Genomic DNA, 27,892 nt, shown 5'->3' with positions numbered 1-27,892 from the left:
TTATTCACAATCTCTCAAGACTTCAAAAAAAAGGTCCCACTGCTGCAGTGATAGCCTTTACAGAACCGGAAATCAAAAAACCAAAAAGTTTATTAAACTAGAAGGTATTTTCTGTAGTATAACCCTCGGGCTAAGAAAAAAATTGAAATTTAACAAAATGGCGGAGTTTTTAAAAAAAATTTCAAATCTCGCGCAAAAATTTGATGATTTTTGGCCTGACAAAATTACATTTTTGATTCGGTCGAAAAACTGGAGGTTCATGGTACGTAGAAACATTTATAAAAGAAGCCGCAATTCGAGTCAAATCGATCGGATGATTTGTCTTCGAGTTATAACTGCATCAATTGAGTGAGCTAGAAGAATCTATCGCATTTTTTAAGCAGGGTAGGGGAGGGAGGGGCAAAAGTGGGTACTTAAGGAAATACCAAGTTTTCGAGGACTCAAATACGCTAAATCTTTTTTTTTTAATGATATTCAAAGTAAATAGAAGAAATTTTCAGTTACCGTTGAAAAAAAAAATTTTTTCATTTCTGCGGGCAAAGTGGGGTACCCCCTAAAAAAGGTAAAAAAAAAATTTCTGGATTTTAAACGAATGTGATTAAGTTGAATTTTTTTTCAAGTAATTTACATAAAGATAAATTATATTTTACATATTTATCGTATACAAAAGAAGAAAAAAAATTTTTAATAGTTTTTATCATAAAACAAACGTCATTAATATTTTTCAACTGACAATTGATTTTTGAAAAAGTTTACCAAAAAAAATTCAAAGTAACGCTTTATTATATTTACAGAAGTGATTTTGGAATGTTTAAAAACCATTTAAAATATAAAATTTTTTTTTATCAAATTTTGGGGGTACCCCGTTTTGCCTCCCCTACCCCCTTTTGCCTCCCTTCCCCTATATAGGCTCTAAATTTCGACTCGGGTAGACTTTAAATTTTAGTATATAGGGGAAGGGGGGGGGGGCAAAACGGGATAGGCCGGCAAAATGGGATACCCTAAAAATTTCGTCAAAATTTTTTTTTCTCGAAAAACTTTCGAAATGGTCAAAAATGACATCTAGTATCATTTTACACTATTAAAAGCTAAAAAAAAACATGTTTATATTTTTTGCGAAAAGTATAATATTGGCGCCAATTTCAAATTTTGAAAAGAAAGAACAAGGAAAAACTTCTTTAAAAATATGTTGAGAGTAAATTTTATTACTTACATCAATTTAGAAAGACATTATTACATCAATTTTATTCACTTGAAAAAAAAAAAAAAAAAATTGCTTTTTTTTGGGGTATCCCATTTTGCCCGCAGAAAAAAAAAATTTTTTTTCTGATGGCAGTCTAAAATTCGTTATATTTATTTCAAATAAAATCAAAATGAAGCCAATTTACGATATTTATGTCCCTAAAAACTAAATTTTTCGTTAAGTATCCCTTTTTGCCCCCCCTTCCCCTAATTTTTGAAGCTATAGACTTTCGAAGTAGCAAAAAAATTGATTTTTTCAAAATTTCACCTAGTGGTCCTCCTTAAAATTTATTAACAATTTTTTTTAACGCTTAAATGCAACGAAAGAATTTATTGTTACCATTTAATTACATTCCTAAGAAATATAAAATAAATATAATTAAAAAAAAATCATGTAATTAATTACTGTGTCTTATTTATAAACATAAAAAATCTAGTTATAAGTCTATTACAATGTTATTTTTACAGCGAGAATATGTCAAGTTGTAATTCTGCAAGTAAGATCAATGATTCGTCGTAATTGTTACCGGCACAAGAGAGCAATTACGCGCCTATTAAGAATCGTTTGTAATTCTGTACTTTGTATAGTCGCCCGATGGGAGTGACACATGGACAGATAAAATTTTATGTCTTGTCTCTTTTCTCGTCTATATATATAAATATATAGAGTAATAAAATTATATTGAGCAATACACATTTTATGAAGACTTCGGACTCTGGTTACCAGCTGACGTTAATGAAATTGTCTTCCAGTACTTAGCATTTATCCAATACATAAAACACTGATATCATATCATTTGCCGTTTAATTTTTTTTCTCAAAATTTTTTCTCTCCTCCAATTAGTTGATCGAAAAAAAACAGACAAGTATTAAATTGATAATATAACTAGCGGGTAACTAGGATACATAACTCCGGATGGAATCTCGTTGATGATTAGTCTTGTAGTTAAATTATCACCCGGAAGTAATTTTTATATATTTATTTATTTTGATTTTAAATTAAATTTACAAGGGGACAAAACGCGAATTAAAATTAATCAATATAAAAATAAGCAATTAATTGTTAATAATAAAAATAATAAGTAATAAAAAAGGAAGAAATCAATTTTGTATACTTCTTTAATCTTTACAAGTCTATTCCCCCTTGAAGTTAATGTACATGGTGTAGCAAATGATGATAGCAATGTCTCTGACTTCTCTCCATATCCAATGTGACGGTGGTTTATGATTTGTTGGTAGTGATGTTGAGCTGTGGCTCATATATATATATATCTATATAAATATATATTACAGTGTGGTGATGTCTGACAACGAGGAGAAAAAAGGACCGCTCACGAGTGAGTGCCGTCTTATTTATGTTGAAGTGGTTGTCGGCCAACTTAGCTTCACTCCCATCATTCAATCTAGCTCGGGGATAATTCACGGGGCAGCCCGATTCACGCTGCGAAATCATTTGATATTTGACGTCAGCCGCGATTATCGTATAAACCACTACAGCGTATGGATAAACGCCTAGTCAGTACTGGCTTTTCTTGTGTGAGGCTAAAAGACAACTACACATTTAAATACATACACACTTATGTATAGATATATATATTTATATGAGAAGATATATAGATATGTTTTAAAGTGTTGAGACGCTGTATGTACATCAGGTTTATTTGTTGTCAGGTTGCGGCGCCGCAACCGGATGTTCAAATACACACATACTAAAGTCTTGTTTATTATTATTATTATTAAGTTTTTTTTTATTATAATTATTAATTAATCTTATCGGAATTGTAATTGATCGATTCATGTCTAGGTCAATGTACCTTTATTTTATTTTCTTATATATATTAATCACGTGTAATTATTATTTTTATTTAATTATCGATTTTCATAATCGAAATTTTCCAATTTATTATTTATATTTAAATAGTTTTTGAACTTCCCGCTGAGAAATTTGAAAATTTTCAAAAAAAGGCGGTCATTGGTTTCGGTCTGATTTTCAAAAACCGAATTTTGAACTGATATCGATGTTTTGAGGTCATAGGAAACTATTCAAACTATTTTGAGATGATGTCCGTGTGTATGTATGTGTGTACGTACGTACGATTAATTTTATTTTCTTATATATATTAATCACGTGTAATTATTATTTTTATTTAATTATCGATTTTCATAATCGAAATTTTCCAATTATTGTATTTTTGAAATGTAAATTAAATGAAAATCGATTATTTAAATAGTTTTTGAACTTCCCGCTGAGAAATTCGAAAATTTTCAAAAAAAGGCGGTTATAAGTTTTGGTCTGATTTTCAAAAATTGAGTTTTTGGCAGATCTCGATGTTTTGAGGTCCTAGGAAACTACTCAGACTATTTTGAGATGATGTTCGAGTGTATGTACGTGTGTACGTACGTACGTAAGTATGTGAACATACTGTAACTTTTGAACGAATGAACCGATTTAGATCTTTGAGGTGGCATTAGACGCGGATTATTAATTCGAAGATACTGAGAAAAATTGAGCTTCATAGATATGGTGCATTTTAAGTTATTCCAAAAATAAAATTTTTTCAAAAATGGTTTTTTCGGATAACTTGTAATGGACTCGATGGATTGATTCCAAAATCTATCCAGCTCTAAAACTTTATAAGCTGCGTCGAATGCCACCTGAACCAACAAAATCGGTTCATTTGTTCAAGAGAAACCGTTGGCGAAAGAATTTCGAAAAAGTGTTTTCTTCTAATAAAATCCAAATCGTTGAACTAATTGATGATAGTTTTTATTTTCTTAAGTCAGTAGATAAAAAACTGCGTCCAATGTCACCCTGAACGTCAAAATCGGTTATTGTTTCAGAAGAGTTTGGTGATTAAAAATGAAAAAAATAACAATTTACTTCATTTTCTCCCGAATAACTCACTCTCTAAATTTGAAACAGTAAAAACCACTGAAAAATAGTGTATTTACACTGTTCAACAGCTATAAGTATACCACTTGGTATACTTATAGCTGTGAAACAGTGAATAGTCACTGTTTCAGATTTAGAGAGCATAATATTACTTATTAAATGTTTCAAAAACTTTTTTTTAAGTTAAAGGTCAAAAAACTGCATCAAATGCCTTTTTCGAACCTCGAAAACGGTTTATTATTTAAAAAACAATGATTTATTTCATTATTTTTTGTTGTTGTTTATTACTTGAATTTTTACAATGGAAGCTGCGAAATCACTATTTTGAGCTTGAGGAGCTCAAAAATGTCTTAACGTAAGTATTTCCGAGCTCAAAAGCGGAAAATAGCGGCAAGTTTTAGGGCTGGCGGTTTTCAGATTTTTTGAACTTCCCGCTAAGAAAATTGGAAATTTTCAAAACTTCGGGAAGTAATTGGTTTCGGTCTGATTTTCAAAAATCGAATTTCTATCAGATCTTGAGGTTTTGAGGTTCTAGGAAACTATTCCGACTAATTTCAAGATGATGTCCGACTATATATATATATGTACGTACGTACGTACGTATATAAATATCTGTATCTTTCGAACGGATGAACCGATTTTGATCGTCAAGGCGGCATTCGACGCGGCTTGTCAATATCTAAAAGCTGAAAAAAATTTAAATTGATCAGTAGGGTGCGTTCGGAGATATTCCAAAAATGAAATTTATTCAAAAATGTTTTTTTTGGATAACTTGTAATGCGCTCGATAGATTGATTCCAAAATCTAATCAGCTCTAAAACTTTATAAGCCGCGTCGAATGCCACCTCAGCCATCAAAATCGTTGAATTTAAAAAAGAAAAAAAGTTCTAATAAAAATTGAAGACAATAATAAATAAAATAAATATTGTGAAATAATTAAAAATATAAAAGAAATATTTATTCGATATAGAGAACTGTAGAGCTTTGTCTCAGATTAAATATCTCTTGCTTTACACCTGTGACATAAATGCTCGTTTATATTTTCTTTGCTTAGTACTCATGTATACGATTAATTGCTTTTATATAAAGAAATCTTTGGATTTGTGAGTTCTCTTATGAACTACTGACTATAATTAGATATATTACGTTTTATATAAATTTGAATATTTCAAAAAGTCAAATATTTATTATTAAAATTAATATTAATTTTATTAAAATTAATATATATTGAAATACCTTATTTTGGTGTTTTCTATTCGTCTATTGCATATGACGAGACTCGTTTATTTACACTGGTCGAATAGATAAGATAAAAAGTAAAGCCTGATATTTAACGTTAAGTATTTACATTTTTTTATATTCAATTGTATTTCAATTTTTTTTTTTTTTTTTTTTAATTTTTATCTCAATAGACAAAGATATGATTTTTAATCTAACTCTATAATCAGTGAAAGTATTTCTATAGTAATCAAAAACAGTAATTTAGTTAATAACTAAAAAAAAAAAAAAATCTATTTTTAGACTAACACGTAATGGAAATTTTTAAATACATTAATTATATTTTTAACTTATCACCTTACGAAATTTAAAGATATTTCTGTAACTTTTGTTTACCAAAAGATTCAAATCTATTACGAAAATTTAAAAAAATGATAATTATAATTTTTCAAAATTTTTTTCAGGAAATTTATTAAGTAAATTTTGAATAAATTTTTATTTTATTTTAATTTTCAAAATTTCGAATCAATTTTTTTGTAATAAATGAGAAAAAAAATTTTTGAGGAAAATTTAAATTAAATGACAGTTGAGTGGAAGAATAAAATGGAGTGCGGGGATAAAAATATGCAACAGGTCTTATCAGTATATATATATATATATATATAAATGTATATATTTATATATATACCAAACAAGTCATAAGAGTATACCATACAGTGTTCACTCTACTGTGCATGTGCAGCAACGATATCTGTTTCGGGTAAACAGGAGAAAAATTTACCATCTCTATTTTTTTTTTTTTTTTTTTATATTTATTTATATAATTTATCTTTCACAGAAAAATTATATTGCCTATTATCTACATGCATTTATAATCTAATGTTATAAATTATATTATTAACATTGAATTTATGATTATTATTTTCTTTATCAAATAAATTTTATTAATATTTCAAATAATAAAAGAAAAAAAATATTAATATTTAATTATTCGATAATTGCATTTAAATTTTTTATTGCACTTAATTTTGTAATTGCAATAAAAATTCAAAATTTAAATATTACGCGCCAAAAAAAAAATTCTGAAACTGAGACACTTGATAGTTTTCGGATTTTTCCAACAAATCAAAAAAAAAAAAAAAAAAAAAAAAAAAAAAAAAAAAAATGCACATGTAGAAAATTTGAAAAACTACAAGTGCAATTTTTTCAAATAATTTTTTTTTGTAATCTATCGTTTAAAAAAAAAAACCAAAAATTATTAGAAATCGGCTAAAAAAATCATGATACTGAAGTTAGCCGACGTCTTATAATTTTTGGTTTTTTTTTATAACGATAAATAATAATAAAAAAAATTTTTGAAAAAATTGCACCTATAGTTTATTAAATTTTCTATACATGTGCATTTTTTTAGATTTTTGTTTTTTTTTATAATTTATCAGTTGGAAAAAAATTTGAAAATTTTTAATTGTCTGCTAGTTTCTGGATCATACTGAATTTGGCCGTCTACTAATTTTTAAATTCTTAAAAAACGATAAATTATAAAAAAAAAACATTCCGTATAATCGCATTTATATTTTTTCCAATTTTCTACATGTGCATTTTTTTAGATTATTTTTTTTGTAATTTATTAGTAGAAAAAAAAATTCAAAAATTGTTAATTGTCCGCCAACTTCATCACAAAAAATCAGAACCGCGAACTATTTTCCGTCTGATTAAAAACATTTTTTTTTTTTTTAAATTAACGTACGTTAATTTAAACTCACATTACATCCTTATAATTAAATTATTTTTTTTTAAACAAACACTAAATTACCCTCAGATTTTTTTTACGACTTATTTAAAATTTATTCAGACAATAGTAATAATTTTTGTTGACCTTAATCTCTTGTTCGCGATAAAAAAATGTAATACATACATTTGAACAATACCGCGTCGAGTACTTCAGTCATTCGATCTCTGATCTATTGCGCCGATTACCGCCGATTTAAACCGAAGATGCACGATCATAGCCGAGTATTTAAAACTTGCAGCGAATTTTCCCGAGTAGAATAAATCGAAGTGTACCGAGTTCCCACGATTGTTACCGAACACACCACGTATCAGTGTGTGTCGTCGCACAGTAGTGCTGCGCCCTAAACGAGGATCTATTGCACTAAAGATCCTAAAAATCATGTGCTGTCTCAGTATCGTCGCGGTCCCCGCAATCGCACAGTCAGTAAAACGTAAATACAAATTTTTTCGTGTCTAAAAATCCGGATACATTTTTTAAAAATACATATATATTTAAACATTACCACACATTAAATTTATATATATATATATATTATAAATATATATAAATATTTATTTTAATTACCAAGTAAATTTTTTTTTTTAAATTTAAATTAAAATTTTTTTACTGATAGCGTAATTTAAAAAATATAGTAATAGTAAAGAAAGGGAAGTTGTTTTGACGAATTGGCGCGGAAGTGGCTACAAGTTTAGTGCTGGGGAAAGGCAAAAAAAAAGAGAGAGATAAAAATAAAGAAAGATATATAGGATAATAAAAAATAAATAAGGAGTAAAGTGCGTCGTCGATCGCGCGATTTCAAGCGTTTCTCTGCGCTATATATATATATGTATGTATATGTATATGTATATATATTTTTTTTATTAATTGAGTGATACGAAAAATAATATATGAAGTTTAGTGCATGGGTTTGTAATATGCGGTGATATTTAAAAATAAAAATAAAACTTAGATCAGTTATGCGGAAGAAATCTTATCGGTTCTATTGACAGTTGACAGTTTTTTGAGTGCGGGATAAAAGTGTTGAGGTCAAAGGAACAAAAGTGTAGTAAAGTTTAAAAAAAAGTTTTTAGTTTATATATATTTATATTTATGTTAATTTTTAATAATATATATAATGATGTGCTAAACATCATTCCGATTTGTGGATTGGATTACCATGCTGGACGCGGCCACATGTCACAGGTAAATTTATTTTATTTGTTGAGTAGTTGTCATTTATTAAGTAGGTGGTGATAACTGTCATGAAGTTGGCAGGCAATTAACAATTTTCGGTTTTTTTTTTTTAACAAATCGATTAAAATAAAATATGGACATGAAAAAATTTAAAAAACTGTTGGCGCAATTTTTTAAAATAGTTTTTTTTTTTAATGGGTGTAAATGAAGCAGAGGACAAATTTTAAATTATTAATGAATGGAGTAAATGAGTAATAAAATAAAATTTTAAAAAATGCGCATTTAAAAAATTTTGAAATTAATAAGTGCATTTTTTTTAAATAATTTTTTTTTATTATTTACTCCATTTTTTTATAATTTTAAATTTGCCTCATTTTTTTATAATTTATTATTTTGATAGAAATCAAAAAATTATTAGACGTCGGCTAACTTCAGTATTTTACGAATGTCCTGAAGTAGACATTTATAATTTTTGGATTTTTTTTCAACAAATGAATTACAAGAAAAAAATATGCGTTTGTAGAAAATTACAAAAGCAGTAGATGGAATTTTTAAAATACTTTTTTTATGAATGCGAATGTATCAGACAATTTAGAAATTCGGAATAAATAAATTAATTAATTTAAATACTGAAATTTAAAAAAAAGCGCGCGCTAATTTTTCAAATATTTAAATACGCATTTTTAAATTTTTATTCCAATTACATTTCACAGTTATTTAAATTCCCAATTTTGAGAACATTTATATAAATTTTCATTTTTTATAATTTCGCGGTTTTTAAAAATTCAAAAATTATTAGACGCCGGCTAACTGCAGTATTATTATGATTTCTTTTAATAAAATACGATCCTAAAGTCAGCGGACCATTAACAATTTTCAAATTTTTCAGTATAATTTAAAAAAACTAAAAATATGCACATGTAGAAAATTAAAAAAACTCTAAGCGCATTTTAAAAAAAAAATTTTTTTTTCAAATTTACTTAATAATTCTGTAGGTTAAAATTTTATTTGCTTATAGTTTTAAGTAAAAAATATTAATTGCGTAGTTTGAACATATATATATATATATATATATGTATAGCACATATGTATATATACAACATGTATATATATAACATATATATATCAATGACTCATAAATATTATTAGTTATGATTTGATAATTATAACAATAAAATAAATATGTTAATAATATATATTGTTTATTTATATGCATGTATATATATGCGTATATGTATATGTATATTATGAAAATATTATTTTACTTGGTTATACTAATGTAGTTAAAGTATATCTTTGATAAATTAATCTATGCGCAGCTGAATTTATTTATCGGGGGCAAAAGCAAGAAAGATGTGTATATATTTTCTGTTGCAATGTTTTATAAAGAGGCTGCACGTGGTCATTGAGTGAGATGGAGAGAGAGTAAGAAATAATATTGAGAGAAAGAAGAAAGAGTGAAAGAGAGGATGAGACTGAGCAAAGGGCTATTTGCATGTTCATTAAACGAATGAGTTGCGGTCAGTATAAACACGTGACACGGATTTACTTTAAAAAAAAAAAATTATATATATTTATATATAAACGTACACGGAGATTATTTATATGCATTAAGATAGATTATAATTATATGCTTGTTAATTATTTTTTTTTATAGAAATACATTTTTAAAATTACTTGAATTTTTATTTACTTTTTAATTACAAAATTGCTTACTAATTAGAAAATTTTTTGGATTACTCTGATACTTTGGGTTGCTTTAAAAATTTGAAAAATTTACGCGGCATTTTTTTTGGTCATTAAAAAATTTTCATCATTTTTTTTTATGATCCAAAAGTTGACAGACAATCGGAAATTTTCGGATTTTTTTTTTACCAGAAAATTACAAAAAAAAAAAAAAACTAAAAAAATGCACGTGTAGAAAATTTAAAAAACTGTAGGTGCATTTTTTTCAAATATTTTTTTTAAATGATTTATTTTTAAAAAAAAATCCAAAAATTATCAGATGTCAGCAGACTTCCGTTTCATTTTTTTTTTTTCAGGCATTTAAATTTATTTTAAAATAAAAAAAAAACTTGACTTTGTTACTAATGAAGAGTAATTACTAAAAAATGTCACTTAAGTATTTTATCACATCACTTTATTTTTTAAAAGTTAAAATAATGAAAATTATGAGTAATAAAAATAAATGATTTGTAATAATGAAATAGCCTTCAATATTTATTATCGATAAATGTTCTATATTAATAACTCCAGCCTGTAATTTAGATGCTCAAAAATCAATTAACTTTAGAAGTATTACTACTTTATAAAAATTAATAATAATGATAATTAATTAGGGGTAATTAAGAACTCGCCGCAATTATTAATTGAAAATACATATATATTTTTGATTATAAAATTACGTAATAGATATTTTTAATTTAATGCGACAGAAAATATTTGGATTTAAGAAATAGTATCTTTTGTGTAGATTTTAGGGCTTCGTCTTTTCCGCTGACCGGGTAAATTTGATATCGTAATTTGATAAAATCCACTTTTACTCAAATTACAGATTCGATTTTTCGGTTTAAAAGTTTTATTGTTTTGATTGCACAGTAAATAAAATTTTTTAACAGTTAACACAAAACTGTGTTAAATCAACATTTTACACAAATTTTTTGTGCAATTTTACCATTACTCATTTGTGTTAAAAAATTAACACAAGCTAATGTTAATATTCTATGAGTGTGGATGTAGCAGACATCAGACAATTTATTAATTTTAATTAAATAAATAAATTAATTAAAATAGTGAAATTTAAAAAAATGCGCGCGCTGATTTTTAAATTATCTAAATACGCATTTACTTATTTTTTTTCTACTTACATACACACTCATGATATTCCCCGTTACCGGTTCTAAAACTTTAAAACATTTAAATTTTATTTGCAACATACGTAAAGTGTTAATTTAAAATTTTTAATTTGTGTTATTTTATGATACTGAAGTTAGCCGACGTCTAAAAATTTTTGGATTTTTTTAAAAACGATAGATTACAAAATAAAAATATTTTTAAAAATTGCACTTACAGTTTATTAAATTTTCTACACGTGCATATTTTTTTTTTTTTTTTTTTTTATTAAATGGTTAAAAACCAAATTCAAAAATTGTTAATCGTCTGCTAACTTCAGGATTATGTTATTTTTATACTTATAAAAAGTTATGTAGAGTAGAAGTACCATTTGTGGACACTGCTCCATTTTTGGACATTTAATACTTAACTTTAGTTCTTTATTTATTTATTAATTTTTATGCCAAGGCACAGGCCAAATGGCAATTTTATACATTTATATAGTTTTTTACAAGAGTAATTTTATTATCTAAAGTCACAATTTGTAAAGGAATATCGATATTAATTGACGATTTAACTCTTACTGTATAATCCAATTTCTAAGCTGATTTATGATTTGCTATTTTATAAAACTTGTTGTTTACTTTCATTCAAAGTCTAAACTTAATAGGTAGTCATACATTCTATTCTTAAAAACCTCAAGACTACTCATTTTTAATATCTCAGGAGGCAGATCTTTCCAGAGACGAATTATTGAGACGACAAATGAATGCTCGTAAAATACTGTAGCAAAGTTCGGAATTTTAAACAATATATTATTATTTTTTACTACCAATCTTTCCGATCGTCTGATATCTACCTCCTTGACAAACAGATCACGCAGATATTGAGGTTTTCCTAGTTCAAGTAGTTTGTAGAAATAACGGGCCATGTAGTAAACTCTTCTAGAATTAACAGATAGCTATCCAAGTGTACGCCTAATTAATGGAAAAGTATTAAATAAAATTTCCATTGTAACAGTCTGATAAAAGTATCTTTGAACACATGGTAAAAATTAATTGTGCCCAAGTAGAAATAATCTAGACTTTACTCGATTTTAAACCAGTAACTGGCCAGAGATCCCGGCTAAAAACTAGAAATCCCGCCACCTACAATTAAGACGTACAAATTGGTCACACTAATATGTTTTTTGTACTAGTGTGTATGTGTGTGTTAGTTTTGTCCTGTTTAACCTATATTAAAAATTGCTATTTTTTTATTTTAATTATTTATGCTATTTATAATATGCTATATATAAAAATATTATTTTAATTATAGTTAATTTTTAAGTATGATTTATTAATTACATTTATATTTGAAATACAATGATGTTACCGTCTTTATAGTTTAATATTCATAAATTAAAGTTTGATTATTAAAATCAATGAAAGACTAAATAAATAAATTTTATAGTAATTTTGTTTGTCAATCATTATTTTTATTTTAAGTTATTATTTATTTATTTCAATTAATTAATTTTTAATGTCTGTCAATGCGGATCAATATTTATTTATTTATTGATCTATATATATCCATGCTTCAGGTTAGATTTATCTATCTATTGCATATAAATTTTTGGAATAATTCGGAGAAAGATACATTAATTTGAATTAATTTTTAATTTGTCTGGGTATTTTTTAAAAAATCGTTTTATTTTTCCGAGGAACTGATAATTTTAATAACCTCAAAACCTAAAATTTTAAAGTGACAGTTTTTTGAAAGCCGCCATGTTTCTCTTGGATCTCTAGTAAAACTGGCCAGTTTCTTGACAATAACTAGAGATTCCACTGGCCAGTTTCTGGTTTAAGTCTAGTAAAACTGGCCAGTTACTAGACAAAAACTCGATTTCATTTCTACTAGGGTGACATTGCGTCTTTTACAAATTATTTTATTTAAATTTTCCAAAAGTGGCCAAAAACGATAGCTTTACCCTACATAAACTTAACAAATGACTACAATTAATTGAAAACATTTTTTGTGATGTACCTGAAGATCGTAATGTTTTTCGCGCAACGAAAATGAAAAAAATTTACGTAAATTGACTGAAGGTGACTTGAGGGGTAATTGGGTTTACTTTTCATTTCCTTTTTTTATTTTCATTCCGCTAAAAACGTTCAAATTTTCAGGTACATCCTTTGTGTTACTTTAAAGAATTAACATGCCCTCTGTGTTAAAGTTACATTTTAAAAGTGTTAACATTTGTTTGAACAGTACACAGAAAAAAATTTCTCGACGCAAGAAATGTTTTGCATTATGAACTGAAATCAAAAATTTTTTTAAGACTAGAAAAAAATTATTGGTGCAAGAAAATTTTTTTTCGCTCCCAAAAAATTTTCCTTTTAAATTCATACTGCAAAAAATTTCTGAGGGCAACTAAAAATTTTCTTGGGGCAAAGAAATTTTTTTGAGCCAAGAAATTTTCTTTTTCTTTGTAACACTGAGTAAATGTTACTTCTGTTTCAACCAACACTTTTTTGTGTTAAAAATCAGCTGATCAAACAACACAGAAGCAGTGTGTTAAATTAACACACAAAAATGTTAAATATTTAACACAAAATTTTTAACAAAAATTTTTTTCTCCACACAAATATTATAAATTTTTTATTGTTATAATTTCGATGATGATGATAATGATGAAGATAATGACGATCATCATCGTCACATGATATCTAGTCTTTTAAAGTGCAATCTTGTGCTTATTGAGTCAAGAGAAATCATTAGTGGCACGAAGCTGTAGTAACGGTGGTTGAGTAATAAGTAACAAGCGGTACGCCTTCCTAAGTACGCAGTAAATAGCTGTGGGTGCTGCTGTTGATCACGCCCAAACTTAAATTATCCCTATTACAAAGTTGAGACTAAAAAAAATATAAATAACAAATATACATATACATATATTTACTTAATAATATTTTTTATAATATAACTATAATTATATAATTTATATAAACCTATGAAATTTAAAATTAAATACCAGCATTATTTAATAATAATAAAATTTTTAAAAATACCATTTGACCTAAAAACCTATAAAAAATATAATTATGTTTTTAATTATTTAATAAGGGAATGCTAGTTTTTTTTTCTAATGCTATAATTATCAAATTAATTTAACGATAAAAAATAATAAAATGAAAAAAAAAAAAAATACTATCACCATGGCTCCAAGGAGAACTTGACTGTTGTCCTTGATTAAGGATCAATGTGTCGATAAATTGTTCTCTCGAGGTAAACTCTCTAAACAAACTACAAGTGAATGTTAAATATTTTTTTACTGTCAATTTCCCTTTTTCAAATTATTTTTTAAGACTAAGATTTTATTGATATAAAAAAAAAAGTTTGTAAAAATAATCAGTAAATATATCAATAAAAATTAAAGATTTTTTAAAATTAATTGTAAACATTATTTTTTTGACATGCAACGAAATTTATTAATAACAATAGTTAGATAAAAAAGGTTTACAATTTAATAAACCACCTGCTTATTAAATTTTAAACCTTTTTAATGGGGAAAATTTTAGTTTAATTTATTCACCTGATAAGAAAAAATAGTTTATTTTTCAATTGTTGCCGTATTTTTATTGTTTTATATACCCGCATGGAAAAGCTATATATTGCTAAAAGTATATAAAAAAATATATGGTAAATATGTGATAAATATATAGCGGCAAAAATATCTATATTGAAAAATATATGTTTTTTACATATATTGGATTATATATTTATCATAATATATTTACTTGTATATAATGTTTTGTATTTTTCTATATATATTATCTCATATAATGCTCAATATATTCTTATCATATATGGATAGTATATATATAATTTATAAGTATAATATAATAAACTTGATATATATATCCATATATTTCGACTCATATAATTAGTGGTATATGGTCTCTATATAATTGATTATATATGAAAGAATTTATATGATTAAATATATGGTTCGCGGTATATTGGAATTATATTTTTCCAGTATATCAAAACTTATATTTTTCGCAATATATTGAAAATTTTATTTTTTAATATACTTTTTCAATTTCTACACAATTCCACAAAAAAAAGTCAAATTTATTATTTTTTCTCCTTCTTTTCATTGACCTGATATTTACTGGCAATAACCTAAGAAAAGTAAAAAAAGTGCCATATATTTTACAATCTATTGGAAACCATATATTTTGCAATATATTGGAAAACATATATAAAAAATATAAAAAATACTATATATTAACTTATATACTACTTTCAATATAATATATCAATATAAAAAAGATATATTAAAATATATATGTAAAAAATACATAAAAAGTCATATATTGATAAATATATTGATAATATATTCTAGCAATATATTTTTTTTCAATATATTATCATATATTAATACGGCAAAAATATAAATATTATTTTATATATTGTACAATATATCACATTATAATATTCATATATTCTATCATATATGTTTTCACATATAAAGTTTTTTCATGCGGGTACTTATTACCCGTTATTTTTTCAAATTCTAAATTTTGACCGATAATTTTCATCAGAGATATATAAATTTTTATATTATGTCACCGTCGGTTTAATTCGCATTTATGATGATTAGGGGACTTTCAATTGGAATTTCATGTGTTAACACATTCAACTTTAGTTAAATTTACACTTTATAGTGTCAAATAATTGACACTAAATATTTAACCATTTAATTTTTATATACATGAACACAAAATTTTTAACTCTGTAGGAAGTACTTTTTTTTTACTGGCTAATGTCCAGTACCAAATTATATGGGTAGTTTTAACTCAAAAATTATCTGCGTGTAGTAACGTAATTTTGTAGTGATTTGAATTGTATTTCATTCTAAAGGGGAATTAAAATTTTAAAATAAATTTTCTTTGAAGAGAATTTAACTCCAAGGGGATTAAATATATAAACTATCATCTGCGTTCACTCAAAAATTTTTTACAGTGCATAAGTATACAAAAAAATAATTCAGTAGAGCTGTAGAATGAGTAAAGAAAAGTTTTAAAGAAAAAAACTGTGTCATCTGGAACTATTGAATATTCCAGTACACTGCAACTAAGGGGAGGGGACCAAGACTAATATTATGGTAAAGAACCTGAACAATGTGATGGTTGGGTCCCTAATAAAGTATAAGAGACATATAGAATCAGTTGAACGGTACCATAGACATAAAGAAGTGAATCTCTGAAAAAAAATCTTAGGTCTCGATTCTTGATCTTGGTCATCTTGTATTGGTTATAAGAAACAGACGGTCATAGACTTTAGATTCACTCCTTAGTCTCTCGGTTGGTAATTTTACTTCTATTCGTTCCATTCTCGATACGATACGATACCAGAAGTTTATTTCGCTTGGAGAAACAGAACAGAACGTCAAAGAGGAGAGAATAAGAGTATCCATACTCCGGATGAAAATACCATATATGATAAATATATATGGAAAAATATATAAATATGAGACCATATAAGTGGCCAAAAACGATATATATTTTCTTGTATATGATATAGTAAGTCTTAATATAATTAATTATATACATAAGTTAATACATGTATGATATATATTTATAATCATATATGTAGACTTAGTTAGCACATATATGTATTACATATATTGATGATTATATATGTAAATTTGTAAGCTAGCACACATATAGATATATATTCTGAACACAATGTTTGAATCTTATAACAATCCCGTATGAAAATAACATATATAGTCAAAATATATGTAAAAATATATGATAAATATCAGAAAATATATGGGGCCAATTTAACTATATTTTCTGATATATTTTTTTTTATATTAAAAAATATGACATTCATCATATACGGGTCCGTATATGTTTAGCATATGTAAAATATATATATGTCAATCATATACAAAAAATATATTTTCATCATATATGAATATATATATTTTTGTCATATACGAAAACTATATTTTTATCATACATAAAAATATATATTTCTATCATATTCGAAAAATATATTCTGATCATATATAAAAACATATATTTATATTGTGTATCGAAAAAAAAACTTTTTTATTCGTATGACCAACTCCAATTAAATTAGATATAAATTTTAATATACTCTTTAAATTGCAGTTAAAATTTTCAAAATTAGTTAATTTTATGCGAATATATATATACCCATATACATATACACACACAGAATAAAATATATGCTTAAATATAACAAAGAAAATATATGGTGCCATATATAATATAAATTATATGCTACCATATATTTCATTTCATATGAAAATTTTATATTTTTTGAATATAAAAGGAAATATATCAATACAATATATTATAAGGTAAATGTAAATGTATATATAGCTTAATATAAAATACATATAAGTTACTTATATGGAATACATATATTTACTACTGTATATAATTTTATATTAAATCGGCCAAAATGTCTATATGATTTTTTATAATATACAATATAATATATCATATATTTTTTTGTTGCAAACATATATGATTTCATATATTTTAACCATATATTATTTTTTCATACGGGAAAGAGACGAAAACAAAAAAGAATAAATTTTATTTATTCTTACATATGTGGGGAGACTTATATGGTTCTATATATCGAAAAATATACAAAAATTTATAAAGTTAAATACATGGTACATATATCATGCCATATAATGATTAATTATACATATATTCTTATTTGTTTCCATATATAAATAACATTTATTTTTGAATATATTAAAATTTCAAGTTTTCAAATATATGAATAATATATTGAAGTTATACGGAAATATATGAAATCTTATAAGAGAAAACATATATAGAAATATAAAAAAATCGGCCAAAATCTATATATAGTTCTATATAAGATTTCGTGTATTGTCACATATATATTTATATCCGTAGCATATATTTTTTAATATATGTTTACCATATATGATATTTTCATGCGGGACAGTATACAATGTGTACACTAGTCTCTTCTCTTCTCTTCTTTACTCTACTTTACTCTTCTTTTACTCTGAGACAAAAATAGCCACAGCAAGAGAATATTACGGCACTTTGCAACAACGAGTGAGAACAGTAAAACGAGTTACAAACAGAGCAATGAGTATGCCACCATCTAGTGCTCTGTTTATGTCGTTTTGCTCTTACACTCAAATGTCTTTAATATTTTTTTAATTTTTTTCATTTATAATAAATCTATTTATAGTTTTTTTTGTACTCAAATTTATTTAAAGATCAGGTCATTAAAAAAGAAAAAATTTTTTTCAACTAAATCTATTTTTAAACCACATATTTATTTATTACTTTTGTAAATACTTTTTATTTACCGAAAATTTCAAAATAAAAAAAATTTTTTTTGTAAAGATAAAAATACTTTAAATGACGAAATAAATACGTGTAACACATACTGTTAAGACGGTTAAAAAAAAAAAAAAAACTATATGGAAACATTTTGTGGTAAAAATTTGTGATAAGAAAGTTAAATTTAGACTTTTTTCAAGTGAATTAAGTAAGAATTAAACACTAGAGATAAGTCTTAAAGTCTTTTTTACTTATCTTGAGTTGTAAATCGACAACTCTTGACACAGCGATCGATATCTAAACACTGATGTGTAGATAAAAAATTCTTCTACTGACTTAATTATCATTTAAAGTTAAAAAAATATATATTCATATATAAAAAAGAATATTAAATTATTAAAATAAAATTCAAATTTTAAGAATATAAATATAAATATAGTTTTTTATATCTTTAGTATTTGTCGTGTATGATATTTTGCCGGCATATATTTTTGGGTATATACTTTTTTCGTATGGGTTTAACGATAAATCTGTAAGCGTTAATGAACCTTTCAGTATACAAAATCTCGTTGAAATAAGACATTAAAAAATATATATAGATATATATGTAAATATATACAGAAAAAAAAATTTTGACTGAAAGTAAATATTCTTGACTCAAGAATATTTTTTGGAGAACTTCAATTTTTTGAGATAAAGTACATGGTATGAAATATTTTGCGTATATCACTATGCCAGTACACTGTAAAAAATTCCCAACAAATTTTACTATGGGTGCATAGTAACACTGGTCTATAAGAAAACTGGTACAAAATTTATAATTGTCCCATAGTAAACGTTTGCGCAGACTACACGATTGTGGCCTATGCGCAAACAGTGTGAAAAATTCCCAACATATTTTACTATGGGTGCATAGTAACACTGGACTATAAGAAAACTGGTGCAAAATTTATAATTGTCCCATAGTAAACGTATGCGCAGACTACACGATTGTGCCTTATGCGCATACACTGTGAAAAGTTCCCAATGAATTTTACTATGGGTGCATAGTAACACTGGACTATAAGAAAACTGGTACAAAATTTATAATTGTCCCATAGTAAACGTATGCGCAGACTACACGATTGTGACCTATGCGCATACACTGTGAAAAGTTCCCAATAAATTTTACTATGGGTGCATAGTAACACCGGATTATAAGAAAACTGGTACAAAATTTACATAGTAAGCGTATGCGCAGACTACACGATTGTGGCCTATGCGCATACTTTTACTATGGGACACTTTTAAATTTTGTACCAGTTTTCTAATAGTCCGGTGTTACTATGCATCCATAGTAAAATTTATTGAGAATTTTTCACAGTGTATGGGCGTGAACGCCATACTGTATGGTATCGAAGATTTTTATAGGTTATAAAATTGTATGCATAGATGATTCGACCATTGCGGAAATAGTAACATTGGCGATAATTGTCGCGGACTGCGCAATGTCAGTGTGGCCGTCGAGCCCTTACTGCGTTGCCGTATCCACAATGTTTCTGGTAGATAAACCTAGTCTAACGACATCTATATATTTTTGGCGGTAATACGATAGTATACATTGATTGACACGCCATAAATTATGGCAGGAAATACTAGTAGCATTGTAGTATGGGTCTCAGGACCATGCTGTTTCGCCATGCCTGCTATGCATACTTGTGAGCGAAACCATAGCTCCGGTACTATACAGTATAGTAAATAACGCCATACTTATGAAGTGATTTTTTTTTAAATAACTCAAATTTGGCTTTTTCAACTTAAATGGATACTAAGTAGGCCGTTAGCCAAAAATAAGTCAAAATTGGATGAAAAATGCATTTGGTTTTGGCTCAGCTTCGAATTACGGAGCAAATTCGTATTGAAATAAAATCTGTATTTACTCCCGACTTTTTTGCAGTGCATATATATATAAATATAAAGATAGCAGATACAAGGTGGATGAAAGGGCTGCTATGTGCCCTTTGGGGCCGGCATGAGTATAAAGATCATACGAGGATAAATAAAACACACGTTAATTTTTTTTTCGCTCTCACTCACATACATGATGCCTTAGACGCTTTTGTCTAGTGATTATAACGATATACTTATTTATTTTAATAGTAGCCTGTCTAAAATACCTCAAACACGCCCACTACTCATTATTTTTATTTATTATTATTATTTTCAATCGTTTCTCTTTGATTTTCACAAGAGAAACTTTATTTGGCCCGGCATTAAATTTATATTACTCTTTTTGCATCTTATTATATCGGCTCTCAACGAGTCGCTCGGAGATTTCAGAGCCTTTATAAGCTCGAAAATTTTTTTTATTTATTTTTATTATATCATAAGCCATGAATAGTGTGTAAGTATGTATACTGTTGTATGTATACAGTAGTCGTATAGAGAGTATAGACATTTACTCCCTGGATCGGCTTTCTCGATCATGCAGAACCCGAGGGAACTCCGGATTCTTATTAATAATTCAACGCGTAACGTTGGGGTCTACGATCTTACAAACTGAGATTCGATTCAATGATAAAATACTCCGCTTCAACAAAACACTAAGAAATCACGAGATTTTGGTTTTAAATTTTGGATTTACTGATACTTGTGTTTAATTTTTTTTTATTGTTCAATTGTATTTTTTTTTTTTTTTTTTTTCGTGACTTAGATCCCAAATCAATTTTTATTGTTATTCTAATATTTTTATTTATTTATTTTATTCAATGCTATTCTATATTTATATTTCCTTGGTTATTTTTTTTTTTTTTTTTTACAATAAATATTTTATTTTTAAAATATACTTGGGTTTAAAAAAAAAAAATTCTCTAATTTTAATTTACACAGTTGAAAATTTTGTGTTAAATTCAACACACATCGAGTGTTGCATAGGCCTACACAAATTTGTGTCAAAGTGTAAAACGAATGGTCAAAGTGTAAAAAAGAGCGTGTGTTAAAATTCTAAGTGTAAAATTTTTAACACTTTTGGGTGTCGATTTAACAGAAAGTATTTATCGTCTGAATTGTCGCAATCAATTAATTTTTTAACACTCAAAAATAAGTGTAAAACTTCCGTTTTACACACGATATGTGTTGATTTTGACGAATCCTTTTTTACTGCATGCGTTTGTGTTGATCTTTAACACAAATTTTATGTTAAATAATTGGACTCATAAAATCTGTTATTTTGACAGAAAATTTGTGAAAATTTAACAGACTTTTTGTGTTAAAATGAACTACTAAATATAAGCACATAAGACCTAATTAACTCAAGTATACCGATCTACCCTTAGTACAACTTATGTCAATTTTCCAAACAATTAGTTCGATTTTCGGTGATTTTTCTAAAAAACGGAGCTACGAATTATCCTCCCGTAAAATGAGAATTAAAAAATCATTGAACCTGATCATAAAAATATTCAAGTTATCTATGATTATATTTAATTGTAGATCAATTAAAATCCAAATTTCCTTGCAGACAATGCTGCTACAATTCTTTGCTAGGTTATAGTAATAAAGAAAAGCGCGGGAGTGTTTAGCTAAACAACACAAGTTTTGTGTTAATTTTCGAATAACACAAGAAATATGTTACATTTCCGAGTAAAAAATCCTCATATATGATCATGTATAAATACTCAGATCTGAGCAGATCCGAAAAATGGCCCTGCATGATTATGTATGATTATACATGATCATATATGATAATCTATGATCATACGTGAAATCAAATATGAGCTCATACATAATCATACATGAATAGATTTGATCATGTCTGATTGTTCCCCTATTCGACTGCAGACATGACCATGCATGACATCATGCATGATCTTAATGCGCTTATATATGACCATATCTGAATATTTTTCTTCGTAAACAACTACCGATATGGTCATGTATGATCATGTATGAATACTCAGATCTGATCAGATCCGAAAAATGGTCCTGCATGATAATGAATGATCATACATGAAATCAAATATGAGCTCATACATGAACAGATCTGATCATATTTGAACATTTTTCCCCTATTCGGCTGCAGATATGACCAAACATGATCATACATGACATCATGCATGTCATATGTGCGCTCATATATGAACGGACATGATCATACATGAACAGATATCATCATATCTGAGTATTTTTTCTCGGATTCCAGATTTTTTAATCATTTAGGATCATCAGATTTCTGTGCTGAAAATTTAACTAAATAATTTTTTAACACAAATACACAAAATTTCTAACTGTGTAAAAAAAATTTATAAATAATTTTACTGATCTAGTTTAAACAGTAGACTTGTAAAAAAATACCGTATAGAATTAATAATAAAATGAAAAAACAAAAAAAAAATTGTGATAAATTTAAAAATAATAAAAAAGAGGACTCGATCGAAACCGGTATGGATCATCGATCGAGGACGGAAGAGAACCGGCGAGAGCCGACGGGATCGCGCGTTCGCACGCTCCGGTGGCCGCGCGAAAATGAATGTAACACTCAAACCTCGTGTGCAATTGAAGAAAGAAAGAAAGAGCGAGTGAGAGTAAGCAATGAGAAAGAAAAAAAAATGAAAGGAACACAAATGTACCTGAAAATAAGAACGAGAAAGATATTCGTCTCGTTTTACTTGAGAATGGTTCAGCATGTATATATATATAAATATATATATTTAAAAGTATATACATAAGAGAATGGAATGGAAGAGAGCCGGTTAGTCCTACATGCATCCACAGCTTCTTCCTTTCTTCCACTCTTCTTTCATCCTCATCTTCTTTTTCCTGCCGATGTTCTCATGCTCCCGGAATAGCCTTTAATCTCCTTTTTATTTTTAAAACTTTTTTTTTATTTATTATTATTTATTTATTTATTTATTTTTTTATTTCTCATCGTTTGCTTCCACCTCCGATCCTTTTTCTTATCCCCCATATTCACGACGAGCTTACATTAGCCCGACTTATTTTTCTTGCTCGTTTCGTTTCAGACAAGACTAAAGAAAGAATAAACGGCAATAAGAAATAAAAAAGATGCCCATTGACGGCTGAGATTCTCTCTTTTCTCCTCCATTTAGTAACTGAGAATATGTATATATCTATATATATATATATGACCCTTCCGAGTTATCCTTTTAGATCATTGACGCGTGAATTCAACACGCGAAATACTGTTTCTTCCTTCCTTCTTTAGTTTTTTATTGTTTTTTTCTCACCACGAGTAGTTTCTTTTTTATTCCTCCATAAAAATTATTAAATCATCGTGGATGATGTAAACGTGACGCTTTAATTTCATTTTTAAATCACTATTTATTTAGAAATTTTTTTTTTTAACTCTCAATAGTACATTTTTTTTTTTCAACAAATCAATCACAAAAAAAAAAAAAAAAAAATATGCACATGTAGAAAATTTAAAGAAACTATAAATTCAATTTTTCAAAATATTTTTTTTTTTGTAAATTATTGGGTTGAAAAAAATCCAAAATTTATTAGACGCCTAATTTCAGTATCATTGAAATACCTGTTGTTTAAAATTTTGAAATTTACACGGAAAGTAAATTATGGAAACAGTTCATATAACTATAAAATTTTTTCCTATACCAACATAGGAATTATGACCATAAATTATAGGAACAGTTCCTATAATTATGAGAATGCTACCCATAACATTATAGGAATGGTTCCTATAATTATAGCAATGGTTCCAATAATTTATAGGAATTGTTCCTATAATATATAGGAATGAACACTATATTTTATAGGAATCAAGACCGTAAATTATAGGAACCATTTCCATCACATTATAGAAATGGTTCCTATAATTATAGGAATGGTTCGTATAATTATAGGAATGGTTCCGATAATTTATAGGAATTGTTCCTATAATATATAGAAATGAACGCTCTATTTTATAGGAATCAAGACCATAAATTATAGGAACCATTTCCATCACATTATAGAAGTGGTTCCTATAATTATAGGAATGGTTCCTATAATTATAGAAATGGTTCCAATAATTTATAGGAATTGTTCCTATAATATATAGGAATGAACACTATATTTTATAGAAATCGAGACCATAAATTATAAGAACCATTTCCATAACATTAGAGGCGTGGTTCCCATAATAGTATGGGAACTATTCCCATAATATTATAGAAATGGTTCCCATAATGCTATTGGAATAGTTCCTATACCATTATGAGAATCATTCTCATATTATGGGAATAGTTCCTATAATATTATGGGAATGGTTCCTATATTGGTATAGGATCTTTTCTCATACCATTATGGGAACCATTCCCATAATGGTATGGGAACTATTCTTATACTATTATGGAAACTATTCCCATAAATATTTCAGGAACCATCCCTATAATAGTATGGGTACAATTATATTCCCAATTTTATATAGTGGATCCTAACCATGCAAACCTTCTCAATAAGACAATTTATAAATAAATTGAGAAAAACATAGATAGCCCGAACTGGGAATCGAACCCAGACCAATTCGGTATCGCGCTGAGTGCTCTACCAGTTGATCTATGCGGCACTATACTATACTCTGTTCAATTTGATCTATAACTTATTGAGCCACACCGTCCATCATACGGTAGTACACCAATTTTACATAGTGGAACCTAACCATGCAAACCTTCTCAATAAGACAATTTATAGATAAATTGAGAAAAATATAGATAGCTCGAACTGGGGATCTAATAAAAAATTATAATCCCAACTATTCCCATAATGCTTAGCAAAATTTCCCATAATTTTCTTTCCGTGTACTTTTTTTTGACTAAACAGTTTTTTTCTTTTTCTTTATTAATTATTATTACTATAATTTAAATAAAAATTTAATATCACATAAAATAATAATTTATTAAATTCCCCATTTAATTAAATAAAAATTTATTATAAAATAAATGAAGTTTTATTTAACGACATTATATATGCAAACACAATTGAATTTTCTCAAGTTGATTTAAATCAATTGACTAGTTATAACTATAACTATATTGAGTTATTATCCCAAGTCAAAGATCGGCAGTCAATTGATTAATTCAAATCAAAAAGCCGTTCTCTATTTAATTATTGCCGTAGTTGTATTCAATATCAATCATAAGCTGCCATAAAATAAAATAATTAATTAATTAATTAATTAATTAACAATAAATTAAATTATTTTTAAGGTGGCTGCAGTTAGACGTTAAGTCTATTCCCGAGCCAGAAAACAATTGGCCAAGATATGTACTCGAAATAGCTAAAAGAATAAAATCATCTTCTTGTAGAAGACAACCTGTCATGTTGTTCAGGTAATTATTATTTATACTAATATAAAAATATATATTTAAACGAGTTGTAATAAATAAATTACTGGTTATTAAATAAAATTACAAGTACGCAAGAGAATTATAAATACATTCTTATCGCGACATACTATTTTAACGACGTTATCTCATTTTACGTCCATCGTACGGAACCGCATAACATTAAGAGAAACTCTTAGCAATAATTTACGTACATATTAATTTATTAAACAATTCATTCGTGCATAAATATATACTGGTATATTTTGAAAAATAAATATGTTTATTTGTTTATATTGAATATAATAATTTACAAAACAAATAAAAATATTTAAAAACTACCGCCAAAAATATTTATTTATACTACGAAAACAAACTACTGGAAATATAATTAAATATATGTATAGATATATAGATATATAGTAAAAATGACTCACTAAAGTCTGGAGTTTCATAACAAGCCACCTGTTGCATCGGCCTCATTTTATTTTTATTTTTTTGTTACTCTTCTACGGTATTTTATTTTCTTTTCTCTTGACACGTGATGCCAACCACTTAATATCCTTAGTAAATAAATAAACTACTATTCTAATAAGACAATAAGAAATATGTATACAGAAAAAACGATTTTTTTTAACAAAAAAAATTTTACACGCCTCAAGAAAATTTTTGTTTCGAGAAATTTCATGATCATAAAGTTAGCAGACAATCAACAATTTTCGGATTTTTTATTCAACGATTCAATTTAAAAAAAAAAAAAACTAAAAAAATGCACATGTAGAAAATTTAAAAAACTATAGGTGCAATTTTTTGAAATATTTTTTTTTTATGATTGATCGTTTTAAAAAAAATTCAAATATTATTAGACGTCGTATTGAAATTTCGTAATGACACTGAAGTTAACTGACGTCTACTAATATTTGAATTTTTTTTAAAACGAAGCATTGAAAAAAAAAAATATTTGAAAAAATTGCACCTATAGTATTTTAAATTTTCTACATGTGCATATTTTAATTTTAATTTTTTTTTTTTATTTGAATTTTTCACTAAAAAAATTTGAAAATTGTTAATTGTCTGCTAACTTCAATATCATAATTTTGTGGATGAAAGCAAAAGTTTTCTTGGCTCAAGAAAAAATTTATTGGCACAAAAATTTGCTTATGTACCTGAAGCTCGGAGCGTTTTTCGCGCAATGAAAATGAAAAAAATTTATGTTTTAAATGATCCTAGAGTTGGTAGACAATTGTAAGTTTTCAGACTTTTTTTTTAACAAATTGACTACAAAAAAAGAAAAACTAAAAATATGCACATATAGAAAATTTAAAAAGCTATAAGTGCAATTTTTTGAAAAAATTTTTTTTTTATAATTTATCATTTCTGAAAAAATTCAAAAATTATTAGACGTCGGCTGACTTTAGTATCATTAATTTAACTGCTTAAGGGGTAGTTCCGGATTGGGGGTGGCCTAAGATTTTTGGCTGACATACCAGCATTCATATGCGAAACATTTCAAAAATCTAGTCATCCAGGAATTTTTTTATTTCGTTGCGCGAAGAACGATTCGATCTTCAGGTTCGTACTTTTTTTTTAGTCCTAAGAAAATTTTTGTTTCAATTTCACTATAAAAAATATTTCGTGCTCCAAGAAATCCTTTTTTTCTGCGTACATATAATCATAATTTCCTCGAAACTTAAGCAAAAATAAGTATATAAAATTAATTGCCATTAATCTTCAAAAAAATAAAATATTTAAATGTTATATTTAAGGAAATAAATTGTGTTATAAATATATGAGTGCGTGTAAACATATCTATCGATGTTCTTGACAAGGAGAAATAAAGAGAGATAAGGCATGCATATATATATATATTTATATGTTTTATAAAAAACAAAAAAAACAAAACTGAAGATAAAGTTTCACGCTTATGAGTTTTTCCACGTCGTTCACGACCTTAATGAATGACGTCGGACGCGGTTGGATGACGATCGCAGGTGTGAAACCACAGTTACAGTTTGATATATTTGCTTAAATTCAATATAACTCCGATAAATATATGTACATATAT

At 26.6% G+C, this 27,892-nt stretch overlaps 1 protein-coding gene across 2 annotated transcripts in view; it reads left to right on the top strand.

Moving 5' to 3' along the window:
• Positions 1–7,537: 7,537 nt before the first annotated feature.
• The window catches only part of LOC130664446 (receptor-type guanylate cyclase Gyc76C-like), a 78,128-nt gene continuing 57,773 nt past the window's right edge, over positions 7,538–27,892 (top strand). The window contains exons 1-2 of one of the 2 annotated variants that reach the window (XM_057464342.1): positions 7,538–8,327; positions 25,711–25,833. The gene's annotated coding sequence lies outside the window, so the exon portion shown is untranslated. The remainder of the gene's footprint in view (positions 8,328–25,710; positions 25,834–27,892) is intronic. The other variant, XM_057464344.1, reaches the window with a different exon arrangement.

Source organism: Microplitis mediator, chromosome 3, assembly GCF_029852145.1.
Source record: "Microplitis mediator isolate UGA2020A chromosome 3, iyMicMedi2.1, whole genome shotgun sequence".
In the NCBI taxonomy this organism is placed as follows: domain Eukaryota; kingdom Metazoa; phylum Arthropoda; class Insecta; order Hymenoptera; family Braconidae; genus Microplitis; species Microplitis mediator.
Note: the sequence above shows the minus strand (reverse complement) of the source record. Positions and strands in the feature narration are given on the sequence as shown.